Genomic DNA, 14,754 nt, shown 5'->3' with positions numbered 1-14,754 from the left:
ACAGAGACTGAGGTGTTCAGCTGTCACTCATTCACCCCGTGCATCCAGGAATGTGATTACAATGCAGTTCCCTCTCTGAATAAATAATGTAGATCTGCCAGTTTCTGAATTTGCCCTATGGAGGTCAGTTCCAGAAAAACTTTTTGCGCTCTCTACAAAGCTTCTTCACTCAGACTTGTGCAAAGAGCTACTGCTCTTTCATTCATCTTAGAGAAGGAAGGAAGGGAGGAAAATAAAAAACTACCATATTCATTGATCTGAACACATACATTGGTATCTGAAGCCAAGCAGTAGGCTAGATATTTGCACGTGCATTTTTATTTTTGCAGAAAATAGGTCTGATCTGAGCACTGTCTGAATCCAAAATCCATATTCTTCCCCATACATCATCCTGCCAGGCACCATACAGAGCTGGAATCCTTTTAAGAAATGGAGGAAGAAAAAGTATGGCATGAGTGGCCATTGTACTAGAGAGAACTGTCTGTGACACTTCTCTGGTTCTTCTACTCTCTCACTGACCTTGCTTCACCAAGTCTGTTTAACTTTTGCCTATATAGCATGATCTGAGGGACCAAAAACTGTCCCTTTCACCTTTTGATGACCATGCCTGAAACTTTAGCCTCACTTCCCTCAATTCTATTAGGACAAAGGATCCACAGTCATCAAGAATTCCCATTTAAAATAAAACACTACATAGAGCAGATGACGAGAAACTAGTAAAAGGGAAGCAAAATTGGCCCAACAGACTCTTGGGCTTATCTCTATTATAGAGCACATACCATTCTCTGTTGAAATTGTCAATTTGCCTGTACCCTCCATTATTAGATCATGGGTTTTTATTATTTTTTTAAAGACTTTATTTATTCATGAGAGGCAGAGAGAGAGAAGAGAGAGGCAGAGACACAGGCAGAGGGAGAAGCAGGCTTCATGCAGGGAGCCTGATGTGGGACTCGATCCTGGGTCTCCAGGATCACGCCCTGGGCCAAAGGCAGGCACTAAACCGCTGGGCCACCAGGGCTGCCCCAGATCATGGGTTTTTAGAAGACAGGAGCCTCTGTGTCTATTTCACTTGTGTGGGACCAGAGTCACTGCCTGGCATGCTGCAGAGGTTCAATTCATGTTCAATGGATGAATGAATGACAAAGAGTTTCTCTTCTATTCCTCGTACATAAAAATCTTTGCTATGAAGAACTAGATATATGTCAAATATGATGGAACTTCAGTTGTATATTCAGGATTCTTAGAGGTTCTTGGGACCCTTTGGTAAGTATAAACTGTGTCATTTACAGAAAAGCAAATATCTTTCCTTAGAAACAAATACTGTTTTAGTGATAATTATTATTATTTGTAATCAGCATTTTATTAATTTTCAGGGGTCTTTATTAACGGTTAAACATGCTTCTTTACATATTCTATTTTTACATACACCATTTAAATCAAGCTCTACTCTGACATCTATTATACTTCAATATACATAGCACAGATATAGATGAAATAAAGTTAATGATTCAAAAATAGTTCCTCTAGACAAGCTATATATTTTAAATTTAATTTAATCTCCTTCTTATGTACCAGGGGAAAATGTGTGAGTTTTTTTTCCCTTGCATCCCTCTTTCCTCATTAACAAAGTGTTTATACTGAATTATTTTTAAAAGGCAGCATTTAGTATTCAATCAAATAATAAGGAGAACGTGTTCCTTCCCAGTGGTTTAATAATAATTCTTGCATCACCAACCCTGAATATTCATGTTATGGAAATGTGTCCTACTTCTATAGATTTCATCACTGTCAGCTGGTGCCACAGCAGAACACAGGGACAGTTAGTCAGTCTAAATACATTCAGGATTTCAGCAATTACCAAAATGTCTTCCCTGATTTACTATCAATAATTCAACTTTTGAGGAATATAATATTGAGACACAGGAGGCTGACCAATAAATATTGTTATTCTCTAGAAAACAGAGACCTAACTGCATAAAATTGTGTTATCACTTGACTCAAGTTTTACTTCAGTGATATATGCATGGCATAAAGATGACTGAGTGATTCAGAGTGGAGAAATAAATCAATCAAGACAGTTTTTTTGTCTTTAGGTAAAGTGAGTTATAGCATATTTATTTTTCCCCCATTTTGCTATTAGAACACAGCTTGTCAATGATCTGATGTTCATCAACCTCATTCTTCAAAACATGCTTTAACCTCAATTCTACTAGCAGTGTGACCTTGGCCTAGTCACTTCATCTCTCTAGGACTCAGTGTCTTCATCTGTAAAATGAGGAAGCTAAAATTGGGTTGGGGTCAACAAACTTGTTCCATAAAGAAACAAATAATAAATATTTTAGGTTTTGTGGGACATACCGTCTCTGTCACAACTATTCAGCTCTGCTATTTTAATGCAAAAGCAGCCAAAGATAATATGTAAATGCATAAGCATTTCTGTGTTCCAATAAAATGTTATAAAAACAGGCAGGCAGCAAGACAGGTTTGGCTTTGGATAGCATTTAGCCAAGCCCTTTCAGGTCTTTTTCAAACCTGATTCTATATGTTAGACACATATAAGGTACCTGAACACAAGGGGAAATGAACTCATCTCATCCCTCAGTGACCTAGAATTAAAGGAGCCTAGAAATTCTCCATTACAGAAAAATTCCTCTGAAAAAATCATGTAGCTCTAAGTAAACCCAACTGATTAACAGACTGACAAAGATTCTGGCCAGTCAGCACACATTTTATTGGTAGCCCAGGGTGTATAGATTCTATGAAATCCAGGCCAGCTCTCTAGGTTGTTTCTGGAAGAAGAGAGAATATGCTTGTAAGAATGAGAGGATTTCACTCCAGGTTTCGTTGCTTTTAACTGCACTGAGGAAGCTAATCAGCATTAAAACAAATATTAGGTAACATTATAGCTTCACACTTAGAAAAAGAGAACCATTTTTGGATTTCTGTTAAGAGTATCTATTTCACTGAGTAGCTCAGATGGGGAAAAGTCTCAAAAGTCAAAGTCATAAGTTAATAATCCGTTGTAAAAGTCTGTCTGAAGATCTGCAGTCTTACCCTATTCCACCCTATAAACTCTACACACACAAACACACATACGGAGCAAACAAGGCTTGACAATGCTAGCCTGTGGAGACCTAGTAGACAACTGTATGCTGAAAGAGGACTCTGTCACATTCAAAATAAGTTTAAAATGTTTACAGGGGTATGATAAGTGCCCAAGAAACATGTCCACAGTCACAAAGAATCCCGGAATAATAAAAGGAAAGACAGAGTCCATTTGGTGTATAGCAGAGTTTTTCAACTTTGGCACTAACTATTTGGACTGGATAATTTTTTGTTGCAGGGGATGGGAGGGTAGGGGAAGGGGGTAGGTCCTGCACATTGTAGGATACGCAGGCTGTAGATGGATTAAGAGCAGCTCCCTTTCCCTTCCCTTAGTCATAATAAACAAAAATGTTTCCATACATTGACAGATGTTCTGGGCCAGGGGAGGAGAAGGCAAAGTCACATCTAGCTAGGAACTTGTGGATTACAGAAATTTAAGATACTGAATTTGCCATAAATCTTCATCCATGCCACAGTGGTCAAGTAGCACCCCAGACCAAAACTGATATTCACAAATATTTTATTACAATGACTTCCCATGTCCTTTCTAATTCTTTCCCCCTCCCAATGTATCACAGAATACCCAGACACCAGTGAACTGGAGGGGAATTATCCCAAGAAAGAACACTATCTTTGTCCTTTAGCAGTATCTAACCCTCACCTAATGGTAATGTTCCCATTTCTAAATTTTAAACACAAGGACATCAGACCCAACTCACTATCTAGCCCATTCAACTCCTAGATTCCTTTTCATGATTGCTTACTCATTACTGGTAAGAAGACCTACAAAGCCTTAGGCCATAACTCAATGGCCTAGCATGGAAAGCCTAAGAAACTAGGTTCTTAAATCCCAGATCTCAAACTTTGTCCCAGGACCTGCATCTCTTCTTATTCCTACAATACCTGAATCCCTGCCTGGTTTCCACAGTTTTTTTAGGCCATACTGCCTATACTCCAGAACTCACTTCTGGGTCCCTACTACCTGGTACACACTTCCCAACTACCATAAACTATTTGTTGAGACTTCAGTAGGTCATTTCCTGCTGATATCTTCCCCTGACCCTTGTAGGTAGAGCCCTATGGCTTAATCTAGCTCTGTGTTCCAATTATCTCTGTTCTGTAAGGTCTCACTGCTGGGTTCTGGCCATAAAACCAATCATCTACTTATTCGTGTGAATGGAATAATAATCATAGAGGAAAGAGGGGAGAAGCAGTTGTGTGGTTACTTCAAAGGCATCTCACTTTGAAACGCTTCCTACTATAATCTAACAACCATAACTCTGATTATTAAAAGAAAAATCATCAGAGGATATACTGTTATGGATGTGGGGCTTTCCAACATTCTAAGTCATGTAGAAGTTTCTACCGGTCTCTGATACTACAGGTGGAGAGAGTAAAATCAGCAAATCAGTAAGGTGAAAGGATCTATGTACGAACATTTCTTCTCTGCAGGGAAAATAAAAACAGCAGAGATAATAACAAGTGGAAACAAGACACAAGATATTAATACTAAATATTACACAAAATCATTTTTTATTTCAATTTGAAGGGCAATAATATCAAGTCATGTTCAATTACAAATGTAGGTATGTTTATTAACACACCCTTGTTTCAGCAGTCATATATCCAGGAAAGCATAAAAGTCACTAAGAAAAGTTTAAACACAAAAGGGATTTTTATTTCACCTCTGAGGTGAGATTAAGGAAAAAGTCGGCTTCCTTGGCTTATGCTGCATATCATAAGGACCGATGAAAAATATCTAAATCATAAACATCCTAAACTGTGCAACCTTAACCATAGATATGTAGAAACTCCAAAGGGTGGCAGAGAGAATAGCATGGGCCAGTATCCTAGGTAGTAGAGGGCTAGAGTGGGGACAGAGACAGAGAGGGTTCACCTAATTGGATGCAGAGCATGAGAAATTGGCTGCTAATCAAATCCTAATAACAAAAGGGACTTCCCAATGCTCAGAGGAGATTACTTCCACAGAGACATCTAGGGTGGAATCCAGCAGTAGGCAGAGACTATGGAAATGCTATGGTTCAAGGAAGACCCACCTAGCTTTAAGTATATCCCTAGCCAATAGCTCAAACCATGTAGACAGTGAAAGAAACAAGAAATGTAAAGTTGACAAGTTCAAGAATGGCTGATGCCTCAGTCAAACATAATGGGTTCCAGATCAAGCCTTGATGGGAACAGAAATACAAATCAGCAATAAGGTCTGAAATTCAGGAAGTCAGTTTCTAGAATCTATCCACTGGAAAGGATGAAGTTTTAGCTGAGCCCTGATCATTCATTCACTCACTTATCCAATCCTTTGTTCAATAAATGAAGAGCAATACACTCACCAAACAATGCTAGACACTGTTCCTAGCCCTATCAATTCACTGGGGAAAAATAAGCATGATCCCTAACCTTATGACAAGCTTTGCTGGAAATGCTTTGGGGCTTGAAAAAGAGTAAATATATAAGTTAAAAATGTTCACCAAGGTAAAGCTTATAGATACTATGTGCTAGCAAGATTAAGCTGTCAAATGCCCCCTGAAAATATCTGCTCCAGCCCACAGGCAGCCAGACTGCTAGCAAGAAAGAAATGTAGTCCTACTATCTTGTAAATAATGGAGGCCTTGATGATGATGATGATGATGATGAGCAGTTATACAGTTGTTTCAAATTCTAACCAAGAGACTGAAATCACATTAGTTATTTAAACAGAAAAAAAATGACCAAAAAGTCATTATCAGTAAAAGTTATTAGTTAGATACTGAAAAGACAAAAAGAGACCTCTAGGTTGTCATAGATACAGAAACTGTAAGACATAGACACCATCCCTAATGCTGAAGGAGCAAAGAGAAAAAGTTTTAAGTATTAACAGAAGCCTGGAAGATAGACCTCATAGTGCTGAAACTCAGACTTTCAAAAAGGTGAAGCTATTCAGAAGTGTGGGGAACCTGAGCTCAGAAGGAGGAGGAGTCACACGGTGCTAAGCCCCAGACCACTGAAGAGGAACAGTGAGCCAGCTGGTACCAGGGTCTCTATGGGCAGACTCTACGACTGCTGGGAAAAAGCTGCAAACTGGACTCCACTACTGCTAGTGAAACACACGGCTGCAGGAACAAAACAGTGTTGCTCGGGTGTAGCTCAAAGGAAAATAAAGCAAATAGAAAGAAAAACAGAAAGCAAGAGCAAAGAGAAAGGACCATGTTCCATCTACCTCCTGCTTGCACTCTCCCTCTAGTATCCCCCACTGACAGAGTTTAACCAACTGACAAATCAGAAGCCTGACTTTTGACACCCAGCCCACTATCAAAAAGCAAAATACAGAACAGTGGGTTTGAAGCCAAGAGATGATAGTTTAATAGCCAGCCCAACCAATCTGGGGCAAATTATTTACCTATCTAAGACACAGGTTGTCAAATTAGGACACTGATGTCTACCACAAGAAGATGTCTTGAGAATTAGAAAAAAAGCACTTCACATGCTGCTTGACAAATAAAATGCATTATTTCACAGTTAATGGTTTCTGCTCCTGATTCATCCTCCCAAGTACATCTGCTATCCTCAGTGCCTTCCTTAAACAACTATTCTGTAAGAACTCCATGTGTGGCCTAATCTATTGCCAGAATATATCTCAGCAGGAAAAATCTATTTATAAGGCCTCAACCAGAGGGAGCTCTTCTAAGTTGGAGATCATGTTTGGCTCTTATATTTGCACTTCCACTCCTCCCTGTCAACCTGGAAATCTGGCAAAATATATATATATATATATCACCTAGGTACTTCCTTGTCCTTGCCACCATCGATCCAACAGGCCAACTTTCCATTAAGACCCATTCAAGTTCCTTCAATCTACTTCAAGAACAGTTCTAGAAAGATTTCAAACTTGATCCAACATCCTTCACTCTGAAGAACAGTCTTTAAGACCTTGTGTCCTTAGAGGATCACATGACCAAAAAGCAAACCCACTATTATTTCTCTTATGTTCTCAATCAAGCAGGAACATTCCAGACAAAAGAGACCGTAAGACTAGGAAGGAGAGTTATTGAAGGTAGAGCAGTATCTGATGCTTTATGGCACATTTTAGAGGCAAAATCCACCATGTCCATGAATGGCCAATAAAAACAACCTCCTACATAAAAGCAAAACATAGCTCTTCTTCTATCTTGCCTGAAATCATGGGTTCTTACTAATTCATTCTCTTCCTGATCTAAGGTTCATGTGGTTTTACCTTTATTAATTATAAACCTTGGGAAATTTTCCTCAACCTCTAAGCCTAATTTAATTAAAATAGCATTCCTAACATTACCTTGAAGGTTTGTTGTAGGAATTAGATAAAACTATACATGTTCGAGGCAAGACAGGAAGCAGAGAGTGGTTATTTAGTGGGTACACAATTTCAGTTTTGTAAGCTGAAAGGTTTTGGAAATCTCTTGCACAGCAATGTAAATATATAAACTATACATTTAAAATGGTTACAACGTTTAAGTGTTATGTTCTGTGTTTTTACCATAATTTTTAAAAGCGCTTATTGAATAATGTATGAATAAAAAGTTCCTATCATCTGCACAGATGCACACACACACAGAAAATAACATTCATCACTCATCACAATGCCTAGTACATCATAAGTACTCAAATATCTATAAGCTTCTGTCTTTTTCCCCTTTGAGCCTCTCAAAAATCTCCTGACTTCAACCTTACCTGAATGAATTTCTAATTTCTCTCCCTCTTAACACTGTGTGGGCTTAATCACATTCTGTCCAGTGCTGTTCCTTAACAGTTCACTGTAGGCATGTTTTATCTTACTAAGTAGACTGTCAGCTCCTGCAGAGAAATGACTGTCTCTTGTATGTCTTCTACATTCCCCTTCATGTCCAATGCAATCTTTGCATTAACTGTTGGCTGAGATTCTACTTCAAATGAGATGGACCTTCACAGAGCCAAAATATTCCAGTTACCCCTGTCTGCTCTTGAGTTTCCACTCATCATCATCAACTAACATTTATTTATTGATCTGTTAGTTTATATTAGGGAAAGGGGGCAAGAGTAATGAAGGGGCAAGGAAATTGGAAGAAAATGAAAAGATATGTAAGACATGATTATTGTCCTCAAAAGTCTAACAATCTATTTGCAGACAAAGAAAACATAACAATATTAGTAAAACTGCAAGGAAAAATGCTAACTGTCCACTGAGTATTAACAGATAAAAATGAATTCAGTAAGCAATGGGTATTTCAAGGGAAATTCAATAGGAGATCAGTTCTAGAAAAACTTAATATATGAGAGTATATATTCTTTAGAATTAAGATGATTCATTAAGGGGTAAAAAGTGTATCTGCCTACCAACTCTAACTTTGAGATAAATATTATACATTTTCAGAATAATAACAACAGTTCTCATATGCTCCAGTTGACTACATACTAAAACTAATCCTAAAAGTGAGGGGTGCATCATCCCTAATTATACATAAAGAAATAATTACTTGCCTGTAGATGTAGAGATAATAAGTATTAGATTTGAACACATCTGTCTGACTCTAAAGCATGAATTCTTCCCACTGTACCACTGGTTCATTCATCAAATATTTACTGAGAATTTACTCTGGACAAGCATTATGCTAAAGATATTAAACTAAATAAAACATGATTTCTTCCTTTAAGGGGCCCATGATCTGATAAAAAGGCAGTTACATAAAGATACCATCCATACAAAATACGCTCAGTCCAAGAACAAAGTAATGGAGCACATAGAAAAGAAACCTAATCCATTCTGGGAAATCTTGAAAGGTTTCCTAGGGAAGGAGAATTCTTTGTTAAGTCTTAAACGATAAAATAAACAATGAAGCTTACATTTGTGTACTGACTAGGAAGATACTATTACCTGATTTACAGATGAGAAAATTGTAGCACAGAGAGGTGAACAACTTGCCCAAGTATTAATAGTTTGTAAATAGGTATTAGAACTAGGATATGTCACTGTTCTCTCTTAATCTCTACAATATGCTGCACATGAGTAGGAGTTTGCCAGAAAAGTAAAGTAAAGAAGAACAAGCAAAGGCAAGAAACTTCATTGAATGGGACAATATAAAAAGCATAATATGGCTTGAGCAGTAAATAACAAGGGAGGAAATTAGAGAATTATGGGTCAGATCACAAAAAGTCTTGTGAAACATGCTAAAGGTCTTAGAATTTATCCTGTAAATTATGGAGGGATAATGAAGATTTGTACATTAATAAATTATTAGCTATCTGAAGGATGAATGTGAGTTAAGATTAATAGGAAGGGGGTCCATTAGAAGACAGTTGCTGTTGTTGTAAAATAAAGAAAACATAACATACATTTATCTTCCTAACAATTTTTAAGTGTACAGTACACCAAGGGGACAGATTTAATATGCAGTAAAGAGAAGATGAGAACCTAAACTTGGGTAGACAGAGTGAGATGGAAAGTCTGGAAATAAGATATGTCTAGATGACAAAAGAGGCAGAAGGTGGGGATGAACTGGATATGCCTATCTTCCTACCCATCAGACTTTCCTGTTTTAAATAATCTATCCAGGAAAACAGAAAACCTAAATGTACATGTTTCTCATCTTGGAATTAGCTAGCCATACTGCTAGGCATAGGAGCAATAAAATGAATAAGACACACTTCCCATTCCAGAAAGGCCTCAGTCTAGAGCAGAAGTGGAGACGAAGGAAAAGGGCAGTAAACAATTATGTGGTTATAAAACAAATAGGTAAAAAATGTACTGGGGGTTCAAGGCTGAAGTGGTTAGCCCTAACCAGGGGAAATCAAAGAAGTGTTGAAGGAGGATATTTTCAAATTGAATCTGGACACTTTCCAGTGGATCATGTATTACTTGAGGTGAGTATTTCTCCAGTGCAGAGTAGCAGGAAATAAAGCAGAACAAATAGTTTCAATGTGAAGAAGGGGGGGTGGGGCATGATAAATATGTGGACTCCTGAAGTCATCAAAAGTAGAGCAGTAATTTATTAGATGCTGGTTCCTGCATTAAAACACCTAAGCGCAAGAAGGATATTGGGGTCACAGAAGGATGAAGGTGGGAGACAAGATAGTAATCTGCAATAAAACTACAAGAAGTGGTCTGGTTTTATAGCACTGTCTGTGGCCATGTCATCACACTCTATCTAGCCCCACCTGAGTCACAGAGTGGGTGCTCACTATGCTTAGAGAAGTGTATTCGTGTATTGGAAGTCTATTAATTCTACCCTAAACTTTAGGGGATGTTTAATAATTGTAGGATGTCATCTTGAGATTCACAGTTAGGAGTCTGTGCAGACACTTCCTAATGCTCTTCTAAAGGATTTTAAAACACCTCATAATATCTTATGTTTGGAAACCTCATTGCCTCTGTCACAAATATTGAACTTTGTGACTGAAAGTACCTTTTTTTGGTCATGTGTTTATATAAACGTGACTTTTTATCCTAATTGTAATACCTAAAGGACAATATTATTTATAAATACAAACTCTCAGATTTGAAAAAGAACACCTTTATTTATCCTATTTAATATACAGCATCTATGCAAACACTTCTAAGCTTACGAATCTTCCTGAAAATGGTCATTTATATCCTTCCAAAGTCAAATTTTTACTACTGTCCCTAACAATCAATTAAGAAAAAGGGAAATTCCATTACTAAAACTGATCACAGCCTTTTTAGATCATTAAATGTACTGTCTCCAATATAGCAGCAGAGGCTATAAATCTAGTTCTTTGACTTTGAATAATCTCAATATTCTTTAAAAGGAGGCTTAAAAATATTCTTTATTATGAAAAAATTAAAAAAAGAGAAAAAATTAGTGGAAAAATATTTAATGAACTTATTTTAATTAGATGTACACACTGATCATGAAATTATGTAGAATAATAACAGTGACATTTCCCTACTTATTGTAATGAAACTTGTAGTGAGAATGGTAAAACAGATAAGAGAAAATACTGCAAGTCAGTATTATTCGGGGTAATTTTTAAATGATTTAGCAAAGACTGTATCTCCTAGGATAAAATAATGGGTTCTCATTATATGAAGATGACTTACTTGGAATGGGGAACCAAAAACTCTTCTCTCTCGCCATCAGCCATGCCCCGTCCAATTTCCACGACCAAAAGTATCAAAATCTCTGATCACATGCCAGACTGAAGATAGATAGCTATAGAACTTTCACATATTCAATATCTGCAATAAAATAAACTGGCGTTATGACATCATAAGACAGTGAGCTAAGAGCTAAAGTAAGTCCTGCCTTTTCATACATAATAGCATGTTTATTCATCCCTTTGTACCTCTCCAGTTGCCCAGAGAGAAAATGAAGTGTCTGAAGTTTCAACTGGGAAAGATGACTCACCCTGAAACTTTCTGTGTATATTATGAGGGTTTAACAATGCCTGTGGGTTGCTACTTGTAGCTTATGTGTGTGGGGGGGTAGTGATCAAGATGGAATGAGGCAAAAGAGTTTGATAAAATGGAAAGTAAGTGATTCTACAATACTTATATATTAAAGTGACAATATATCACAAACCTTTACACAAACATTTTAGCATATGATGTATATATTCCAATTTATGTAAATGCTAAAGAAAAGGCCTCTAGTACCATTCCACCAGCTTCAGCACTGAAAACATGTAAGTTAATGGAAATTAATGATCTCATAAATGTTTCAAGAGTGAAATACTGCTTTCTCCTCAACATAGAAACAATTTCTAGTAATAAATTCTACCAGATATTTTAGTGGTGGTACTATTTCTATTCCTTTCAAAAATATTTTTTAATTGTCCTACAGATTTCCTTAAGCATACAAAAAAAAAAATCAGAGACTTCACTTGTCATAGAAAATCCTCAAAATAGACAATACTATTTTCATTGCCAGAAGTATCTGAAATACATAACAGCATACCTTACAAGTCAACTGTTTCCTAAAAAGTTTTCTCACCAAACTGAGGTATTTTCACACAGCAACAGGATTCAAAAGAAATAGAAGTAGGATTGCTTTTGCAGTAAAGCATCATTTATGGAGAAACTCCTTCTCTGTTTCATGCAGGTTGATGGCTACTGGTAGCAAAAATAACACTAATGGCTGTACTCATGTAATGTTATTTAAGTACCTCCAATTGACATGGAATAAGATTTTTTTTTCCTTGTAAGTTCTAATTAGGTTCCCTTCCTTTTTTCCTTCCTCCCGCATACTCTTCCTTTCTCCATCTTTCCATCTTGTCTTTTCTTTTGCCCAACAGTTAAAAAAAAAAAAAGGTAGTAGTAGTAGGTCTACATGTACCTCAATCCTTACGTCAGGCTATAGTAGAATACCAAGAGATTATTACATAGAGTAAACCTATCTCCTCTCCACCCCATTACCCGCCCCCCCCCCAGCAAGAAAGAAATTTCTATTTCTTATTTCTTATCTCAGTGCCTGTACCAAAAATTTAGGCAAGTCACAGTAGCTTGTCATCCTCCCACATCCAGTAACTTACCTTCTTACTAAAAGCCTCTCAAATCTACTCACTCCCCACCATTTCCCTGTGTCCACCATCTAGGCCCCCACAATCTCTTATCTCCTCAGTTGTCTTCATGCTTCCATTATGGGCCCCTCCAACCGCTCTCTGCACTGTAGCTAGAGTAATCAATCTAAAATGCAAATCTGGTCAAGGTACTCATCTGCTTAAGTCACTTCAATGATTCCCCATGTTCTTAGGATAAAGTCTTATATGCTCACAATACATGTTTTTATAATCACATCTCTGCTTATCTCTTAACCTCCCTTCTCATCACTGATCCTGACAAAAATTACCTGTGTTTTCGCTATCATGAACTACAGACAAGTTCTAAGTTGTCTGCACCCATTGCCCCTCCTACTAGAAAACTCTCCTTGCCTTTAACATAATCAATTCTTAATCAATTTAAAGGATTCATCTTAGATGTTAATTCTTCCAGGATACCTGCTTGATGTTTCCACAGTGTGTGCTCACTTTTAGCTTCCCTGAAATGTATTTGTAGAAAAAAAATGAAAAAATTCAAGTCATTTTGTTGGACATCTGGTTTGACTATAGTATGTGTATATAAAGATCCAAGAATGAAGCTCCTCAGCTTTGCATCCCACATTCAAATGTTTGGACATACATACACCCAGTCCATTTTAACTCTAAACTATTCACAGTTGACAGGGACCCCGATATCATCAAATCCAAGTTCTATAAATATAAAAATAGATGGGTTTATGTTTCTAGAAAACCAAGGCTTGAGTTTGCTAGGAGATCTTTCTAGTTTTATTAATATAAAAGTCAAACTTTATTGTTCCAAGATCACAGTGACACGTAATTGTCTGAAAACTGATCAACTGTTTCCTTCTCACAGTAGTTAGGAACCGTCTGGTTAACAAAGGACAGACTCACCCAGCTCTAACACACTTGATGGTACCCAAATCTAAACGAGTATGACAATTAGAAGCAAACTCAATTTAAAAAAAATTATCACTTTCTCAGTGATTAACATAATAGCAGTTATCTAACAAAAAAATTTAGACCTTATTTTAGAACAAAAAAAATACTTTAGAACTCACTTAAGGTGACTCAAAACTTAGAAGTTCATAATTCTGTGATAACCCAGCTAGCATCAAGATAAACTATCTGTCCAATTTACAAAATCTCTTAGATAAGAAGTCTAAGGTTCAACTCTCAAACACAGTATCTAAGTTTTACTTTTGAATGTGATATGTGGGGAAGAGGGTAACATGTGAATATTTTCTGCCTGCTCTGATGGTTCATAGGCAACAAGCCTGGTAAGAACAGTTTCACCTAATCTCACCAGTAGCAGAAGCCATAATCCATAAAGATTCACCTTCCCTGTCAAGCTGCTATTCTATATTCTGTATGGCTGAGTGAAGAATATTGTGCTATCAAATATAGTTGGTACTGGATGCTCCACCCAGACTTCCTCCTCAGGGTTAAAGCATCTTTCCCCCAAATGTCAGAAATACCATCTTTTGACAGCTCACAGTTGTGCTCCGCATAAAGAAGTGTACTTGGCCACAAGGAACTATCTCACTTATGGTTAAAGCTCCTCCCAGGGCAGAGCCAACAGTCAATGGTGAATTCATACTTAGGAACAAAGGCTCCCTGCTTTAAAAAATTTAGGAACTAACTCACTGGTATTAAAAGTTACCTAATTTCTACCCTTTATCCTGAACAATTTTGAATGCTTGGCAAAAGTTATTGGATAATTTTATCATCACCCAATTATAAGAGGGGTAATATTCTAGATAAAATTCTAATTGAAAGAGCACAAATAGAAAAGCAGAATAAAAATGACTTGTCCACAGCAGATCATTATGTTCTTAAAGATATGTGAAATGTATTCTGTTGGACTTATACTCAACTCTTCTCTAATAAAAATAAAAAGAGTTAGATAGCATTTACTTCACATGTTCTCAATCTTTCAAAATCTCCTTTTGAAATGAATGAAAGGTTGAATCAACTGATTCTTTTCCCACATCCATTTCTACTGGTTTATTCACCAAGACCAAGTGGGATTTGTTCCTGGGCTGCAATGGCAATATCCACTACATCCTTCAATATCCACATATCAATCAATGTGATACACCACATTAATAAAGGAAAAGAACCATATGA

At 37.0% G+C, this 14,754-nt stretch overlaps 1 long non-coding RNA gene across 2 annotated transcripts in view; it reads right to left on the bottom strand.

The window, feature by feature from the left end:
* LOC129502853 (uncharacterized) overlaps positions 1-14,754 on the bottom strand; it is a 48,888-nt gene that overhangs the window by 19,750 nt on the left and 14,384 nt on the right. For both annotated transcript variants that reach the window (XR_008663059.1, XR_008663060.1), the window contains exon 3: positions 11,171-11,308. This is a non-coding gene — a long non-coding RNA (uncharacterized LOC129502853). The remainder of the gene's footprint in view (positions 1-11,170; positions 11,309-14,754) is intronic.

Source organism: Nyctereutes procyonoides, unplaced genomic scaffold (assembly GCF_905146905.1).
Source record: "Nyctereutes procyonoides isolate TBG_1078 unplaced genomic scaffold, NYPRO_anot_genome, whole genome shotgun sequence".
Classification (NCBI taxonomy): domain Eukaryota; kingdom Metazoa; phylum Chordata; class Mammalia; order Carnivora; family Canidae; genus Nyctereutes; species Nyctereutes procyonoides.
Note: the sequence above shows the minus strand (reverse complement) of the source record. Positions and strands in the feature narration are given on the sequence as shown.